An 18,587-nucleotide genomic window follows, 5' to 3' on the forward strand; every position below is an offset into this window, starting at 1 on the left:
GTCATGAAAAAAGTCCAAAATTTGACAGTTTTTTGTCGTGTATCCGGGGTCATGAAAAAAGTCCAAAATTTGACAGTTTTTTGTCGTGTATCCGGGGTCATGAAAAAAGTCCCAAATTTGACAGATTTTTGTCGTGTATTCGGGGTCATGTAAAAAGTCCAAAATTTGACAGTTTTTTGTCGTGTATCCGGGGTCATGAAAAAAGTCCAAAATTTGACAGATTTTTGTCATGTATCCGGGGTCATGAAAAAAGTTCAAAAAAAACAATTTTTTGTCGTGTATCCGGGGTCATGAAAAAAGTCCAAAATTTTACAGTTTTTTGTCGTGTATCCGGGGTCATGAAAAAAGTCCAAAATTTGACAGTCTTTTGTCGTGTATCCGGGGTCATGAAAAAAGTCCAAAATTTGACAGATTTTTGTCGTGTATCCGGGGTCATGAAAAAAGTTTAAAAAAAACAATTTTTTGTCGTGTATCCGGGGTCATGAAAAAAGTCCAAAATTTGACAGTTTTTTGTCGTGTATCCGGGGTCATGAAAAAAGTCCAAAATTTCACAGTTTTTTGTCGTGTATCCGGGGTCATGAAAAAAGTCCAAAATTTGACAGTTTTTTGTCGTGTATCCGGGGTCATGAAAAAAGTCCAAAATTTGACAGATTTTTGTCGTGTATCCGGGGTCATGAAAAAAGTTCAAAAAAACAATTTTTTGTCGTGTATCCGGGGTCATGAAAAAAGTCCAAAATTTCACAGTTTTTTGTCGTGTATCCAGGGTCATGAAAAAAGTCCAAAATTTCACAGTTTTTTGTCGTGTATCCGGGGTCATGAAAAAAGTTAAAAAAAAACAATTTTTTGTCGTGCATCCGGGGTCATGAAAAAAGTCCAAAATTTGACAGTCTTTTGTCGTGTATCCGGGGTCATGAAAAAAGTCCAAAATTTGACAGATTTTTGTCGTGTATCCGGGGTCATGAAAAAAGTTAAAAAAAAAAAAATTTTTTGTCGTGTATCCGGGGTCATGAAAAAAGTCCAAAATTTTACAGTTTTTTGTCGTGTATCCGGGGTCATGAAAAAAGTCCAAAATTTCACAGTTTTTTGTCGTGTATCCGGGGTCATGAAAAAAGTTAAAAAAAAACAATTTTTTGTCGTGCATCCGGGGTCATGAAAAAAGTCCAAAATTTGACAGTCTTTTGTCGTGTATCCGGGGTCATGAAAAAAGTCCAAAATTTGACAGATTTTTGTCGTGTATCCGGGGTCATGAAAAAAGTTCAAAAAAAACAATTTTTTGTCATGTATCCGGGGTCATGAAAAAAGTCCAAAATTTGACAGATTTTTGTCGTGTATCCGGGGTCATGAAAAAAGTCCAAAATTTGACAGTTTTTTGTCGTGTATCCGGGGTCATGAAAAAAGTCCAAAATTTGAGTTTTTTATCGTGTATCCGGGGTCATGAAAAAAGTGCAAAATTTGACAGTTTTTTGTCGTGTATCCGGGGTCATGAAAAAAGTCCAAAATTTGACAGATTTTTGTCGTTTATCCGGGGTCATGAAAAAAGTTTAAAAAAAAACAATTTTTTGTTGTGTATCCGGGGTCATGAAAAAAGTCCAAAATTTGACAGATTTTTGTCGTTTATCCGGGGTCATGAAAAAAGTTTAAAAAAAACAATTTTTTGTTGTGTATCCGGGGTCATGAAAAAAGTCCAAAATTTGACAGTTTTTGTCGTGTATCCGGGGTCATGAAAAAAGTCCAAAATTTGACAGTTTTTTGTCGTGTATCCGGGGTCATGAAAAAAGTTCAAAATTTGACAGTTTTTTGTCGTGTATCCCGGGTCATGAAAAAAGTCCAAAATTTGACAGTTTTTTGTCGTGTATCCGGGGTCATGAAAAAAGTCCAAAATTTGACAGTTTTTTGTCGTGTATCCGGGGTCATGAAAAAAGTCCAAAATTTGACAGTTTTTTGTCGTGTATCCGGGGTCATGAAAAAAGTCCCAAATTTGACAGATTTTTGTCGTGTATCCGGGGTCATGAAAAAAGTCCAAAATTTGACAGTTTTTTGTCGTGTATCCGGGGTCATGAAAAAAGTCCAAAATTTGACAGATTTTTGTCGTGTATCCGGGGTCATGAAAAAAGTTCAAAAAAAACAATTTTTTGTCGTGTATCCGGGGTCATGAAAAAAGTCCAAAATTTGACAGTTTTTTGTTGTGTATCCGGGGTCATGAAAAAAGTTCAAAATTTGAGTTTTTTGTCGTGTATCCGGGGTCATGAAAAAAGTCCAAAATTTCACAGTTTTTTGTCGTGTATCCGGGGTAATGAAAAAAGTCCAAAATTTCACAGTTTTTTGTCGTGTATCCGGGGTAATGAAAAAAGTCCAAATATTGACAGTTTTTTATCGTTTATCCGGGGTCATGAAAAAAGTCCAAAATTTGACAGTTTTTTGTCGTGTATGCGGGGTCATGAAAAAAGTTTAAAAAAAACAATTTTTTGTTGTGTATCCGGGGTCATGAAAAAAGTCCAAAATTTGACAGTTTTTTGTCGTGTATCCGGGGTCATGAAAAAAGTCCAAAATTTCACAGTTTTTTGTCGTGTATCCGGGGTCATGAAAAAAGTCCAAAATTTCACAGTTTTTTGTCGTGTATCCGGGGTCATGAAAAAAGTCCAAAATTTGACAGTTTTTTGTCGTGTATCCGGGGTCATGAAAAAAGTCCAAAATTTGACATTTTTTTGTCGTGTATCCGGGGTCATGAAAAAAGTCCAAAATTTGACAGTTTTTTGTTGTGTATCCGGGGTCATGAAAAAAGTCCAAAATTTGACAGTTTTTTGTCGTGTATCCGGGGTCATGAAAAAAGTCCAAAATTTGACAGTTTTTTGTCGTGTATCCGGGGTCATGAAAAAAGTCCAAAATTTGACAGTTTTTTGTCGTGTATCCGGGGTCATGAAAAAAGTCCCAAATTTGACAGATTTTTGTCGTGTATCCGGGGTCATGTAAAAAGTCCAAAATTTGACAGTTTTTTGTCGTGTATCCGGGGTCATGAAAAAAGTCCAAAATTTGACAGATTTTTGTCGTGTATCCGGGGTCATGAAAAAAGTTCAAAAAAAACAATTTTTTGTCGTGTATCCGGGGTCATGAAAAAAGTCCAAAATTTGACAGTTTTTTGTTGTGTATCCGGGGTCATGAAAAAAGTTCAAAATTTGAGTTTTTTGTCGTGTATCCGGGGTCATGAAAAAAGTCCAAAATTTCACAGTTTTTTGTCGTGTATCCGGGGTCATGAAAAAAGTCCAAAATTTGACAGTTTTTTGTCGTGTATCCGGGGTCATGAAAAAAGTCCAAAATTTGACATTTTTTTGTCGTGTATCCGGGGTCATGAAAAAAGTCCAAAATTTGACAGTTTTTTGTTGTGTATCCGGGGTGATGAAAAAAGTCCAAAATTTGACAGTTTTTTGTCGTGTATCCGGGGTCATGAAAAAAGTCCAAATATTGACAGTTTTTTGTCGTGTATCCGGGGTCATGAAAAAAGTCCAAAATTTGACAGTTTTTTGTTGTGTATCCGGGGTCATGAAAAAAGTCCAAAATTTCACAGTTTTTTGTCGTGTATCCGGGGTCATGAAAAAAGTCCAAAATTTGACAGATTTTTGTCGTGTATCCGGGGTCATGAAAAAAGTTAAAAAAAAACAATTTTTTGTCGTGTATCCGGGGTCATGAAAAAAGTCCAAAATTTGACAGTCTTTTGTCGTGTATCCGGGGTCATGAAAAAAGTCCAAAATTTGACAGATTTTTGTCGTGTATCCGGGGTCATGAAAAAAGTTAAAAAAAAACAATTTTTTGTCGTGTATCCGGGGTCATGAAAAAAGTCCAAAATTTGACAGTTTTTTGTCGTGTATCCGGGGTCATGAAAAAAGATCAACATTTGACAGTTTTTTGTCGTGTATCCGGGGTCATGAAAAAAGTCCAACATTTGACAGTTTTTTGTCGTGTATCCGGGGTCATGAAAAAACTCCAAAATTTGACAGTTTTTTGTCGTGTATCCCGGGTCATGAAAAAAGTCCAAAATTTGACAGTTTTTTGTCGTGTATCCGGGCTCATGAAAAAAGTCCAAAATTTCACAGTTTTTTGTGGTGTATCCGGGGTCATGAAAAAAGTCCAAAATTTCACAGTTTTTTGTGGTGTATCCGGGGTCATGAAAAAACTCCAAAATTTGACAGTTTTTTGTCGTGTATCCGGGGTCATGAAAAAAGTCCAAAATTTGACAGTTTTTTGTCGTGTATCCGGGGTCATGAAAAAAGTACAAAATTTGACAGTTTTTTGTCGTGTATCCGGGGTCATGAAAAAAGTCCAAAATTTCACAGTTTTTTGTCGTGTATCCGGGGTCATGAAAAAAGTCCAAAATTTGACAGTTTTTTGTCGTGTATCCGGGGTCATGAAAAAAGTCCAAAATTTGACAGTTTTTTGTCGTGTATCCGGGGTCATGAAAAAAGTCCAAAATTTGACAGTTTTTTGTCGTGTATCCGGGGTCATGAAAAAAGTCCCAAATTTGACAGATTTTTGTCGTGTATTCGGGGTCATGTAAAAAGTCCAAAATTTGACAGTTTTTTGTCGTGTATCCGGGGTCATGAAAAAAGTCCAAAATTTGACAGATTTTTGTCATGTATCCGGGGTCATGAAAAAAGTTCAAAAAAAACAATTTTTTGTCGTGTATCCGGGGTCATGAAAAAAGTCCAAAATTTGACAGTTTTTTGTCGTGTATCCGGGGTCATGAAAAAAGTTCAAAATTTGAGTTTTTTGTCGTGTATCCGGGGTCATGAAAAAAGTCCAAAATTTCACAGTTTTTTGTCGTGTATCCGGGGTAATAAAAAAAGTCCAAAATTTCACAGTTTTTTGTCGTGTATCCGGGGTAATGAAAAAAGTTCAAAATTTGACAGTTTTTTGTCGTGTATCCGGGGTCATGAAAAAAGTCCAAATATTGACAGTTTTTTGTCGTGTATCCGGGGTTATGAAAAAAGTCCAAAATTTGACAGTTTTTTGTTGTGTATCCGGGGTCATGAAAAAAGTCCAAAATTTCACAGTTTTTTGTCGTGTATCCGGGGTCATGAAAAAAGTCCAAAATTTGACAGATTTTTGTCGTGTATCCGGGGTCATGAAAAAAGTTAAAAAAAAACAATTTTTTGTCGTGTATCCGGGGTCATGAAAAAAGTCCAAAATTTGACAGTCTTTTGTCGTGTATCCGGGGTCATGAAAAAAGTCCAAAATTTGACAGATTTTTGTCGTGTATCCGGGGTCATGAAAAAAGTTAAAAAAAAACAATTTTTTGTCGTGTATCCGGGGTCATGAAAAAAGTCCAAAATTTGACAGTTTTTTGTCGTGTATCCGGGGTCATGAAAAAAGATCAACATTTGACAGTTTTTTGTCGTGTATCCGGGGTCATGAAAAAAGTCCAACATTTGACAGTTTTTTGTCGTGTATCCGGGGTCATGAAAAAACTCCAAAATTTGACAGTTTTTTGTCGTGTATCCCGGGTCATGAAAAAAGTCCAAAATTTGACAGTTTTTTGTCGTGTATCCGGGCTCATGAAAAAAGTCCAAAATTTCACAGTTTTTTGTGGTGTATCCGGGGTCATGAAAAAAGTCCAAAATTTCACAGTTTTTTGTGGTGTATCCGGGGTCATGAAAAAACTCCAAAATTTGACAGTTTTTTGTCGTGTATCCGGGGTCATGAAAAAAGTCCAAAATTTGACAGTTTTTTGTCGTGTATCCGGGGTCATGAAAAAAGTACAAAATTTGACAGTTTTTTGTCGTGTATCCGGGGTCATGAAAAAAGTCCAAAATTTGACAGTTTTTTGTTGTGTATCCGGGGTCATGAAAAAAGTTCAAAAAAAACAATTTTTTGTCGTGTATCCGGGGTCATGAAAAAAGTCCAAAATTTGAGTTTTTTATCGTGTATCCGGGGTCATGAAAAAAGTACAAAATTTGACAGTTTTTTGTCGTGTATCCGGGGTCATGAAAAAAGTCCAAAATTTGACAGTTTTTTGTCGTGTATCCGGGGTCATGAAAAAAGTCCAAAATTTCACAGTTTTTTGTGGTGTATCCGGGGTCAAAATTTGACAGTTTTTTGTCGTGTATCCGGGGTCATGAAAAAAGTCCAAAATTTCACAGTTTTTTGTGGTGTATCCGGGGTCATGAAAAAAGTCCAAAATTTCACAGTTTTTTGTGGTGTATCCGGGGTCATGAAAAAACTCCAAAATTTGACAGTTTTTTGTCGTGTATCCGGGGTCATGAAAAAAGTCCAAAATTTGACAGTTTTTTGTCGTGTATCCGGGGTCATGAAAAAAGTCCAAAATTTCACAGTTTTTTGTGGTGTATCCGGGGTCATGAAAAAACTCCAAAATTTCACAGTTTTTTGTGGTGTATCCGGGGTCATGAAAAAACTACAAAATTTGACAGTTTTTTGTCGTGTATCCCGGGTCATGAAAAAAGTCCAAAATTTGACAGTTTTTTGTCGTGTATCCGGGGTCATGAAAAAAGTTCAAAAAAAACAATTTTTTGTCGTGTATCCGGGGTCATGAAAAAAGTCCAAAATTTGAGTTTTTTATCGTGTATCCGGGGTCATGAAAAAAGTACAAAATTTGACAGTTTTTTGTCGTGTATCCGGGGTCATGAAAAAAGTCCAAAATTTGACAGTTTTTTGTCGTGTATCCGGGGTCATGAAAAAAGTCCAAAATTTGACAGTTTTTTGTCGTGTATCCGGGGTCATGAAAAAAGTCCAAAATTTGACAGTTTTTTGTTGTGTATCCGGGGTCATGAAAAAAGTCCAAAATTTCACAGTTTTTTGTCGTGTATCCGGGGTCATGAAAAAAGTCCAAAATTTGACAGATTTTTGTCGTGTATCCGGGGTCATGAAAAAAGTTCAAAAAAACAATTTTTTGTCGTGTATCCGGGGTCATGAAAAAAGTCCAAAATTTCACAGTTTTTTGTCGTGTATCCGGGGTCATGAAAAAAGTCCAAAATTTGACAGTTTTTTGTCGTGTATCCGGGGTCATGAAAAAAGTCCAAAATTTGACAGTTTTTTGTCGTGTATCCAGGGTCATGAAAAAAGTCCAAAATTTTACAGTTTTTTGTCGTGTATCCGGGGTCATGAAAAAAGTTAAAAAAAAACAATTTTTTGTCGTGTATCCGGGGTCATGAAAAAAGTCCAAAATTTGACAGTCTTTTGTCGTGTATCCGGGGTCATGAAAAAAGTCCAAAATTTGACAGATTTTTGTCGTGTATCCGGGGTCATGAAAAAAGTTTAAAAAAAACAATTTTTTGTCGTGTATCCGGGGTCATGAAAAAAGTCCAAAATTTGACAGTTTTTTGTCGTGTATCCGGGGTCATGAAAAAAGTCCAAAATTTCACAGTTTTTTGTCGTGTATCCGGGGTCATGAAAAAAGTCCAAAATTTGACAGTTTTTTGTCGTGTATCCGGGGTCATGAAAAAAGTCCAAAATTTGACAGTTTTTTGTCGTGTATCCGGGGTCATGAAAAAAGTCCAAAATTTGACAGATTTTTGTCGTGTATCCGGGGTCATGAAAAAAGTTCAAAAAAACAATTTTTTGTCGTGTATCCGGGGTCATGAAAAAAGTTCAAAAAAACAATTTTTTGTTGTGTATCCGGGGTCATGAAAAAAGTCCAAAATTTCACAGTTTTTTGTCGTGTATCCAGGGTCATGAAAAAAGTCCAAAATTTCACAGTTTTTTGTCGTGTATCCGGGGTCATGAAAAAATTAAAAAAAAAAAATTTTTTGTCGTGCATCCGGGGTCATGAAAAAAGTCCAAAATTTGACAGTCTTTTGTCGTTTATCCGGGGTCATGAAAAAAGTCCAAAATTTGACAGTTTTTTGTCGTGTATCCGGGGTCATGAAAAAAGTCCCAAATTTGACAGATTTTTGTTGTGTATCCGGGGTCATCAAAAAAGTCCAAAATTTGACAGTTTTTTGTCGTGTATCCGGGATCATGAAAAAAGTCCAAAATTTGACACCTTTTTGTCGTGTATCCGGGGTCATGAAAAAAGTCCAAAAAAAACAATTTTTTGTCGTGTATCCGGGGTCATGAAAAAAGTCCAAAATTTCACAGTTTTTTGTCGTGTATCCGGGGTCATGAAAAAAGTCCAAAATTTGACATTTTTTTGTCGTGTATCCGGGCTCATGAAAAAAGTCCAAAATTTGACAGTTTTTTGTTGTGTATCCGGGGTCATGAAAAAAGTCCAAAATTTGACAGTTTTTTGTCGTGTATCCGGGGTCATGAAAAAAGTCCAAAATTTGACAGTTTTTTGTCGTTTATCCGGGGTCATGAAAAAAGTCCAAAATTTGACAGTTTTTTGTCGTGTATCCGGGGTCATGAAAAAAGTCCCAAATTTGACAGATTTTTGTTGTGTATCCGGGGTCATGAAAAAAGTCCAAAATTTCACAGTTTTTTGTCGTGTATCCGGGGTCATGAAAAAAGTCCAAAATTTGACAGTTTTTTGTCGTGTATCCGGGGTCATGAAAAAAGTCCAAAATTTGACAGTTTTTTGTCGTGTATCCGGGGTCATGAAAAAAGTCCCAAATTTGACAGATTTTTGTCGTGTATTCGGGGTCATGTAAAAAGTCCAAAATTTGACAGTTTTTTGTCGTGTATCCGGGGTCATGAAAAAAGTCCAAAATTTGACAGATTTTTGTCATGTATCCGGGGTCATGAAAAAAGTTCAAAAAAAACAATTTTTTGTCGTGTATCCGGGGTCATGAAAAAAGTCCAAAATTTTACAGTTTTTTGTCGTGTATCCGGGGTCATGAAAAAAGTCCAAAATTTGACAGTCTTTTGTCGTGTATCCGGGGTCATGAAAAAAGTCCAAAATTTGACAGATTTTTGTCGTGTATCCGGGGTCATGAAAAAAGTTTAAAAAAAAACAATTTTTTGTCGTGTATCCGGGGTCATGAAAAAAGTCCAAAATTTGACAGTTTTTTGTCGTGTATCCGGGGTCATGAAAAAAGTCCAAAATTTCACAGTTTTTTGTCGTGTATCCGGGGTCATGAAAAAAGTCCAAAATTTGACAGTTTTTTGTCGTGTATCCGGGGTCATGAAAAAAGTCCAAAATTTGACAGATTTTTGTCGTGTATCCGGGGTCATGAAAAAAGTTCAAAAAAACAATTTTTTGTCGTGTATCCGGGGTCATGAAAAAAGTCCAAAATTTCACAGTTTTTTGTCGTGTATCCAGGGTCATGAAAAAAGTCCAAAATTTCACAGTTTTTTGTCGTGTATCCGGGGTCATGAAAAAAGTTAAAAAAAAACAATTTTTTGTCGTGCATCCGGGGTCATGAAAAAAGTCCAAAATTTGACAGTCTTTTGTCGTGTATCCGGGGTCATGAAAAAAGTCCAAAATTTGACAGATTTTTGTCGTGTATCCGGGGTCATGAAAAAAGTTAAAAAAAAAAAATTTTTTGTCGTGTATCCGGGGTCATGAAAAAAGTCCAAAATTTTACAGTTTTTTGTCGTGTATCCGGGGTCATGAAAAAAGTCCAAAATTTCACAGTTTTTTGTCGTGTATCCGGGGTCATGAAAAAAGTTAAAAAAAAACAATTTTTTGTCGTGCATCCGGGGTCATGAAAAAAGTCCAAAATTTGACAGTCTTTTGTCGTGTATCCGGGGTCATGAAAAAAGTCCAAAATTTGACAGATTTTTGTCGTGTATCCGGGGTCATGAAAAAAGTTCAAAAAAAACAATTTTTTGTCATGTATCCGGGGTCATGAAAAAAGTCCAAAATTTGACAGATTTTTGTCGTGTATCCGGGGTCATGAAAAAAGTCCAAAATTTGACAGTTTTTTGTCGTGTATCCGGGGTCATGAAAAAAGTCCAAAATTTGAGTTTTTTATCGTGTATCCGGGGTCATGAAAAAAGTGCAAAATTTGACAGTTTTTTGTCGTGTATCCGGGGTCATGAAAAAAGTCCAAAATTTGACAGATTTTTGTCGTTTATCCGGGGTCATGAAAAAAGTTTAAAAAAAAACAATTTTTTGTTGTGTATCCGGGGTCATGAAAAAAGTCCAAAATTTGACAGATTTTTGTCGTTTATCCGGGGTCATGAAAAAAGTTTAAAAAAAACAATTTTTTGTTGTGTATCCGGGGTCATGAAAAAAGTCCAAAATTTGACAGTTTTTTGTCGTGTATCCGGGGTCATGAAAAAAGTCCAAAATTTGACAGTTTTTTGTCGTGTATCCGGGGTCATGAAAAAAGTTCAAAATTTGACAGTTTTTTGTCGTGTATCCGGGGTCATGAAAAAAGTCCAAAATTTGACAGTTTTTTGTCGTGTATCCGGGGTCATGAAAAAAGTCCAAAATTTGACAGTTTTTTGTCGTGTATCCGGGGTCATGAAAAAAGTCCAAAATTTGACAGTTTTTTGTCGTGTATCCGGGGTCATGAAAAAAGTTCAAAATTTGACAGTTTTTTGTCGTGTATCCGGGGTCATGAAAAAAGTCCAAAATTTCACAGTTTTTTGTCGTGTATCCGGGGTCATGAAAAAAGTCCAAAATTTGACAGTTTTTTGTCGTGTATCCGGGGTCATGAAAAAAGTCCAAAATTTGACAGTTTTTTGTCGTGTATCCGGGGTCATGAAAAAAGTTCAAAATTTGACAGTTTTTTGTCGTGTATCCGGGGTCATGAAAAAAGTCCAAAATTTCACAGTTTTTTGTCGTGTATCCGGGGTCATGAAAAAAGTCCAAAATTTCACAGTTTTTTGTCGTGTATCCGGGGTCATGAAAAAAGTCCAAAATTTGACAGTTTTTTGTCGTGTATCCGGGGTCATGAAAAAAGTCCAAAATTTGACAGTTTTTTGTCGTGTATCCGGGGTCATGAAAAAAGTTCAAAATTTGACAGTTTTTTGTCGTGTATCCGGGGTCATGAAAAAAGTCCAAAATTTGACAGATTTTTGTCGTGTATCCGGGGTCATGAAAAAAGTTTAAAAAAAACAATTTTTTGTTGTGTATCCGGGGTCATGAAAAAAGTCCAAAATTTGACAGTTTTTTGTCGTGTATCCGGGGTCATGAAAAAAGTCCAAAATTTGACAGATTTTTGTCGTGTATCCTGGGTCATGAAAAAAGTCCAAAATTTGACAGTTTTTTGTCGTGTATCCGGGGTCATGAAAAAAGTTCAAAAAAAACAATTTTTTGTCATGTATCCGGGGTCATGAAAAAACTCCAAAATTTGACAGTTTTTTGTCGTGTATCCGGGGTCATGAAAAAGTCCAAAATTTGACAGATTTTTGTCGTGTATCCGGGGTCATGAAAAAAGTCCAAAATTTGAACGTTTTTTGTCGTGTATCCGGGGTCATGAAAAAAGTCCAACATTTGACAGTTTTTTGTCGTGTATCCGGGGTCATGAAAAAAGTCCAAAATTTGACACCTTTTTGTCGTGTATCCGGGGTCATGAAAAAAGTCCAAAATTTGAGTTTTTTGTCGTGTATCCCGGGTCATGAAAAAAGTCCAAAATTTGACAGTTTTTTGTCGTGTATCCGGGGTCATGAAAAAAGTCCAAAATTTGACAGTTTTTTGTCGTGTATCCGGGGTCATGAAAAAAGTCCAAAATTTGACAGTTTTTTGTCGTGTATCCGGGGTCATGAAAAAAGTCCCAAATTTGACAGATTTTTGTCGTGTATCCGGGGTCATGAAAAAAGTCCAAAATTTGACAGTTTTTTGTCGTGTATCCGGGGTCATGAAAAAAGTCCAAAATTTGACAGATTTTTGTCATGTATCCGGGGTCATGAAAAAAGTTCAAAAAAAACAATTTTTTGTCGTGTATCCGGGGTCATGAAAAAAGTCCAAAATTTGACAGTTTTTTGTTGTGTATCCGGGGTCATGAAAAAAGTTCAAAATTTGAGTTTTTTGTCGTGTATCCGGGGTCATGAAAAAAGTCCAAAATTTCACAGTTTTTTGTCGTGTATCCGGGGTAATGAAAAAAGTCCAAAATTTCACAGTTTTTTGTCGTGTATCCGGGGTAATGAAAAAAGTCCAAATATTGACAGTTTTTTATCGTTTATCCGGGGTCATGAAAAAAGTCCAAAATTTGACAGTTTTTTGTCGTGTATGCGGGGTCATGAAAAAAGTTTAAAAAAAACAATTTTTTGTTGTGTATCCGGGGTCATGAAAAAAGTCCAAAATTTGACAGTTTTTTGTCGTGTATCCGGGGTCATGAAAAAAGTCCAAAATTTCACAGTTTTTTGTCGTGTATCCGGGGTCATGAAAAAAGTCCAAAATTTCACAGTTTTTTGTCGTGTATCCGGGGTCATGAAAAAAGTCCAAAATTTGACAGTTTTTTGTCGTGTATCCGGGGTCATGAAAAAAGTCCAAAATTTGACATTTTTTTGTCGTGTATCCGGGGTCATGAAAAAAGTCCAAAATTTGACAGTTTTTTGTTGTGTATCCGGGGTCATGAAAAAAGTCCAAAATTTGACAGTTTTTTGTCGTGTATCCGGGGTCATGAAAAAAGTCCAAAATTTGACAGTTTTTTGTCGTGTATCCGGGGTCATGAAAAAAGTCCAAAATTTGACAGTTTTTTGTCGTGTATCCGGGGTCATGAAAAAAGTCCCAAATTTGACAGATTTTTGTCGTGTATCCGGGGTCATGTAAAAAGTCCAAAATTTGACAGTTTTTTGTCGTGTATCCGGGGTCATGAAAAAAGTCCAAAATTTGACAGATTTTTGTCGTGTATCCGGGGTCATGAAAAAAGTTCAAAAAAAACAATTTTTTGTCGTGTATCCGGGGTCATGAAAAAAGTCCAAAATTTGACAGTTTTTTGTTGTGTATCCGGGGTCATGAAAAAAGTTCAAAATTTGAGTTTTTTGTCGTGTATCCGGGGTCATGAAAAAAGTCCAAAATTTCACAGTTTTTTGTCGTGTATCCGGGGTAATGAAAAAAGTCCAAAATTTCACAGTTTTTTGTCGTGTATCCGGGGTAATGAAAAAAGTCCAAATATTGACAGTTTTTTATCGTTTATCCGGGGTCATGAAAAAAGTCCAAAATTTGACAGTTTTATGTCGTGTATGCGGGGTCATGAAAAAAGTTTAAAAAAAACAATTTTTTGTTGTGTATCCGGGGTCATGAAAAAAGTCCAAAATTTGACAGTTTTTTGTCGTGTATCCGGGGTCATGAAAAAAGTCCAAAATTTCACAGTTTTTTGTCGTGTATCCGGGGTCATGAAAAAAGTCCAAAATTTCACAGTTTTTTGTCGTGTATCCGGGGTCATGAAAAAAGTCCAAAATTTGACAGTTTTTTGTCGTGTATCCGGGGTCATGAAAAAAGTCCAAAATTTGACATTTTTTTGTCGTGTATCCGGGGTCATGAAAAAAGTCCAAAATTTGACAGTTTTTTGTTGTGTATCCGGGGTCATGAAAAAAGTCCAAAATTTGACAGTTTTTTGTCGTGTATCCGGGGTCATGAAAAAAGTCCAAAATTTGACAGTTTTTTGTCGTGTATCCGGGGTCATGAAAAAAGTCCCAAATTTGACAGATTTTTGTCGTGTATTCGGGGTGATGAAAAAAGTCCAAAATTTGACAGTTTTTTGTCGTGTATCCGGGGTCATGAAAAAAGTCCAAAATTTGACAGATTTTTGTCGTGTATCCGGGGTCATGTAAAAAGTCCAAAATTTGACAGTTTTTTGTCGTGTATCCGGGGTCATGAAAAAAGTCCAAAATTTGACAGATTTTTGTCATGTATCCGGGGTCATGAAAAAAGTTCAAAAAAAACAATTTTTTGTCGTGTATCCGGGGTCATGAAAAAAGTCCAAAATTTGACAGTTTTTTGTCGTGTATCCGGGGTCATGAAAAAAGTTCAAAATTTGAGTTTTTTGTCGTGTATCCGGGGTCATGAAAAAAGTCCAAAATTTCACAGTTTTTTGTCGTGTATCCGGGGTAATGAAAAAAGTCCAAAATTTCACAGTTTTTTGTCGTGTATCCGGGGTAATGAAAAAAGTCCAAATATTGACAGTTTTTTATCGTTTATCCGGGGTCATGAAAAAAGTCCAAAATTTGACAGTTTTTTGTCATGTATCCGGGATCATGAAAAAAGTCCAAAATTTGACAGATTTTTGTCGTGTATCCGGGGTCATGAAAAAAGTTCAAAAAAAACAATTTTTTGTTGTGTATCCGGGGTCATGAAAAAAGTCCCAAAAAAAAATTTTTTTGTGGTGTATCCGGGGTCATGAAAAAAGTCCAAAATTTGAGTTTTTTGTCGTGTATCCGGGGTCATGAAAAAAGTTCAAAAAAAACAATTTTTTGTCGTGTATCCGGGGTCATGAAAAAAGTCCAACATTTGACAGTTTTTTGTCGTGTATCCGGGGTCATGAAAAAAGTCCAAAATTTGACAGTTTTTTGTTGTGTATCCCGGGTCATGAAAAAAGTTCAAAAAAAACAATTTTTTGTCGTGTATCCGGGGTCATGGAAAAAGTCCAAAATTTGACAGATTTTTGTCGTGTATCCGGGGTCATGAAAAAAGTCCAAAATTTGACAGTTTTTTGTCGTGTATCCGGGGTCATGAAAAAAGTCCAAAATTTGACAGTTTTTTGTCGTGTATCCGGGGTCATGAAAAAAGTCCAAATATTGACAGTTTTTTGTCGTGTATCCGGGGTCATGAAAAAAGTCCAAAATTTGACAGTTTTTTGTCGTGTATCCGGGGTCATGAAAAAAGTCCAAAATTTGACAGTTTTTTGTCGTGTATCCTGGGTCATGAAAAAAGTCCAAAATTTGACAGATTTTTGTCGTGTATCCGGGGTCATGAAAAAAGTTCAAAAAAAACAATTTTTTGTTGTGTATCCGGGGTCATGAAAAAAGTCCAAAATTTGACAGTTTTTTGTCGTGTATCCGGGGTCATGAAAAAAGTCCAAATATTGACAGTTTTTTGTCGTGTATCCGGGGTCATGAAAAAAGTCCAAAATTTGACAGTTTTTTGTTGTATATCCGGGGTCATGAAAAAAGTCCAAAATCTGACACCTTTTTGTCGTGTATCCGGGGTCATGAAAAAGTCCAAAAACAAAAAAAACAAAAAAATCAAACTAAATGCTATTTAATGGGAATGACCCAGCTTAGAAGTGTTTGAATTGATAACATACGGTTTGTAACGACAACAAAGCAAGCTTTTTCTCACCTTTCCAGTCTGATGATTGTGATGAAGTATAGAAGGAAAGGACTTCTGTGTTTGGCGTAAGCTGGGATTATAAAACAAGGGGGTATATAACTTATGCCTGGGGGAGTAAAGAACATAAAACAAACTGAGAATAAACCAGAATCAACTTCAAAAGCTGTTAACTGAAGAATGAATTTGCTACAGCGTTTAAGTAAAAAGAGGGTGTCACATTGTTCAATAAATTTAAACTGCAAGCTATTGCACAAGTCGTCAGGTCAAATTAAAATAAAATCTAAAAAAAAAGCTTGTTTTTAGACTTGGTAAGAAAAGGTTTGAACAAAGCATAAAGATTGCTTGTTTTTTAACATTTATATACTTATAGTGTACAGTTTCAGTATCAGGCAAGGCCTAATACTTGTCTTTTAAATCTAGAAAGGTATATGTATCTCCAAATTATAAAGCACCAAAAATCTTTACTTGTCTACCTGCCAATAGAACGAAGATATCCAAAATCCAAATTGCAATGTTGTTGAACGCCCTTGGTATATTCCATCGTGTAAACTTTGCAGTATTACGTCTCGATTACCATTGAACACACATAATCATAGGCGCGAACTTTAGAAATTTCAGGGTGTTTTTTCAATAGGCATACAAAATGCTTACCAAACAGTTAACACCACAAAACGTAACGGTTATTTAAAAAAATATATTTTCCGCTTTTACATGTTCTGTATCACTGAAACAAAGCGTTGTGTCCATTGTAATTTAGTCTGAAAATCGTTCTTTAGCAAAGCGTGCGCTCGCAATAAAACGACAAAAAAATAGGGCGCTCGTCTAGAATCCTACCACAACAAACATTATTTGGGTTAGGGTGCCGGTTAGCGTTTGGGTTTGGGTGAGTCCAGTAATAGTGTTAAACGATATTACTTGACCTACCCACACCCAAAAACTAACCGACACCCTAACCCACATATTATGCATTGCTTAATAATTATTTCAACGTTGTGGTAGGATTCTAGACCAGCGCCAAAAATAGTGGCAATTTAGTCTGCTCGTAATAAAGAAACGCCTGTGACTGTCGCTAGAAAACAAACCTTACTGATAAACATTACCATTTACAATAACCTATTGTTACGACATAAACCTTGCTGACAAAGTCGTAGACGAGAAGTAAATATGGCTGACAAAGTCGTAGACTCGAACAGTGTTTGCCAGCCTTTTTCCCTCGCGACACGCTTAAAGACGTGGCGGGCGCAAGTTATACCGACATTAGGCTTAAATTCCTTTTTTACATGGGCCTTGTATCTTCTATTACAAGGACCTTGCCTTATCTTTATACTGGGACTGCCTGTTCAATGAGATAAACCAAAATAATACAAGAAAGCCTTTAATAATATTGTATTTGTTTTGGAGTAATTTTAGAGTGTTGGCATCGCTAAACTAATTCCAGATCTAAACACGGGGATTTAGTGAAATAATGGAAGTCGTATTTTTACGTTAATGGATCATGACGATTTTTTTTTATGTGGGTGGCGTTTGAAAGCTCTTGCTTTGGATTCCTTTATTATAGTTTCTTTGACCGACCGAATGCTATAGGTCAGGGGTCGGCAGCCATTTTTGCACTGTATACCGGTTTAAAACTTAAATTTGGTCTCGGACCGGCCTTACAAAACAACAAATGTTCAGTAAAGGAAATTTATTACAAATGTAGCATTTAGCCTACTTTTACGTCACTATACACGTGACCATTGTCCACTGATGTGTGACCGCCGCACCTAGCGAATTGCTTTTCCGCATTTGACAATCCATTCTACTTAATACGTCTTACTGATTAGCGGCTTGAATCACCGCTCTGTTTATCGCTGTATTTCTGAGATTTGTGAATATACTCTAAGAGCAACTATCTACTGAGTGGATTGTCTTTGCTTAGAGTACAAGAAGTTAAGGACAGGTATTCTAGCGGCCTGCTCCTTTGGAGTCGGATTAAGAACTTGTAAGAGACTTAGGCAGTCGTCGGCCCTCGTCTATAGGGTCAGCAGCCTTCCTATAGCTCCCTACAACACCTCCACGCTTCAACAAACTCTTTTCAATCAACTAATTAAAATGAATAGGGAAGATGTGGAACCAGTTGGCCAGTTTAGACGTGTCGTTTATACATATGTGCAGATTTTATTTGCCCCGTAAAATAGGATTCGAAAGTCTTAAGAAAAACTTTAATTTACCCTTCAACATACCACAACTTTTAACTTGAAATGTAAGAAAGAAAAAAAGTTGTTTATTTGGCATGCAAAAAATGCTACTCAAATAAACCATTGGTCCTCACCCATGGTGAACGTTGGTTCAAGGGTTGGGAACCATTGGTTTACCAGATCGTGTACAAGAAAATGCAAGCACCATCCAAAACAATTGCAATTTTTATCTGCATTATTTGCTAATTTATTTTTATTACTTTTACATTGAATTTATATTTCTAGCAACAAAAGTACGTTTGAAAATTACTATGTAGGCTACGCACTGTGTCACTTAGAAGCAATTTTGATGTCATCACTACGAGTTAATGATTGCATGGGGGTCTGTCAAGGCTACCTTCAACTTTAAAGTTTAGAGATACCGTGGAAAATATATTAAGAAATTTGGTTATCTCTGTGATTTGTTCATTAGGGAGGCGAACAATACTGCTGATTTACTGATCCACTGGTCCCCACAGGGTTGTGAGCCACTGGTTCCCGTTTGCACTTGGCATGGCCTGAGTTGAAACTTGAACTAGCTTTTCAGGTGTTCTATTTGCCATCACTCAACTAAAATTCAACTTTTCCTATTAAACCACATTCCATAAGCACTTTGCTTTCTATTTTCTTCATTGCAATCAATTAACTAGTAATTTTGCAACTTTGCGTAAAAATGTAGCCTACTGTTGTTATTCAAGTTTAGTCCGTGGCGTTTTATGTTTTCATCAACGTGCAGACGGTTTAAAGTAGGGCTGCAAAGTCGGTTAAAAATAACCCGAGTCCGACGACTCCGGTCAAATATGCGATTTCGTCGAGTCCCGAGTCCGGCTCAGACTCTACAGCCTGTATTCCGTCAATTTAAGTAACTAAAATAACGTGGACATTCGCGATCCACTTATAGGGGTGTCGTATAATTCATTTACTCAAAATACATGGTTTGAAAATATTCCACCATATGCCATTACACCTTTACAATTTCCAGTTGACGGCCATATCAGATATTTGGTACTGCGCATGCGCATGTCAGACTCGGGACCCGGGTAGTTTTACGTGGTCTTACTCGAGTCCCGAGTCCGACTCCAGCAAAACAAACCGACTTCTCGAGACCGACTCCGCAGCCCTGGTTTACTTAGCTCTAAAAAAATCTATAGAAAAGAATGTATTGCAATCCGACAAATATAGCCACTGCACACAGCAAACTACAACTTTAAGCTTCTGCGTATTTATTAAATCCTTTATTGCAACATCAATGTTTTTGCATC

Source organism: Ascidiella aspersa, chromosome 4 (genome assembly GCF_963924565.1).
Source record: "Ascidiella aspersa chromosome 4, kaAscAspe10.2, whole genome shotgun sequence".
Taxonomy (NCBI): Eukaryota; Metazoa; Chordata; class Ascidiacea; order Phlebobranchia; family Ascidiidae; genus Ascidiella; species Ascidiella aspersa.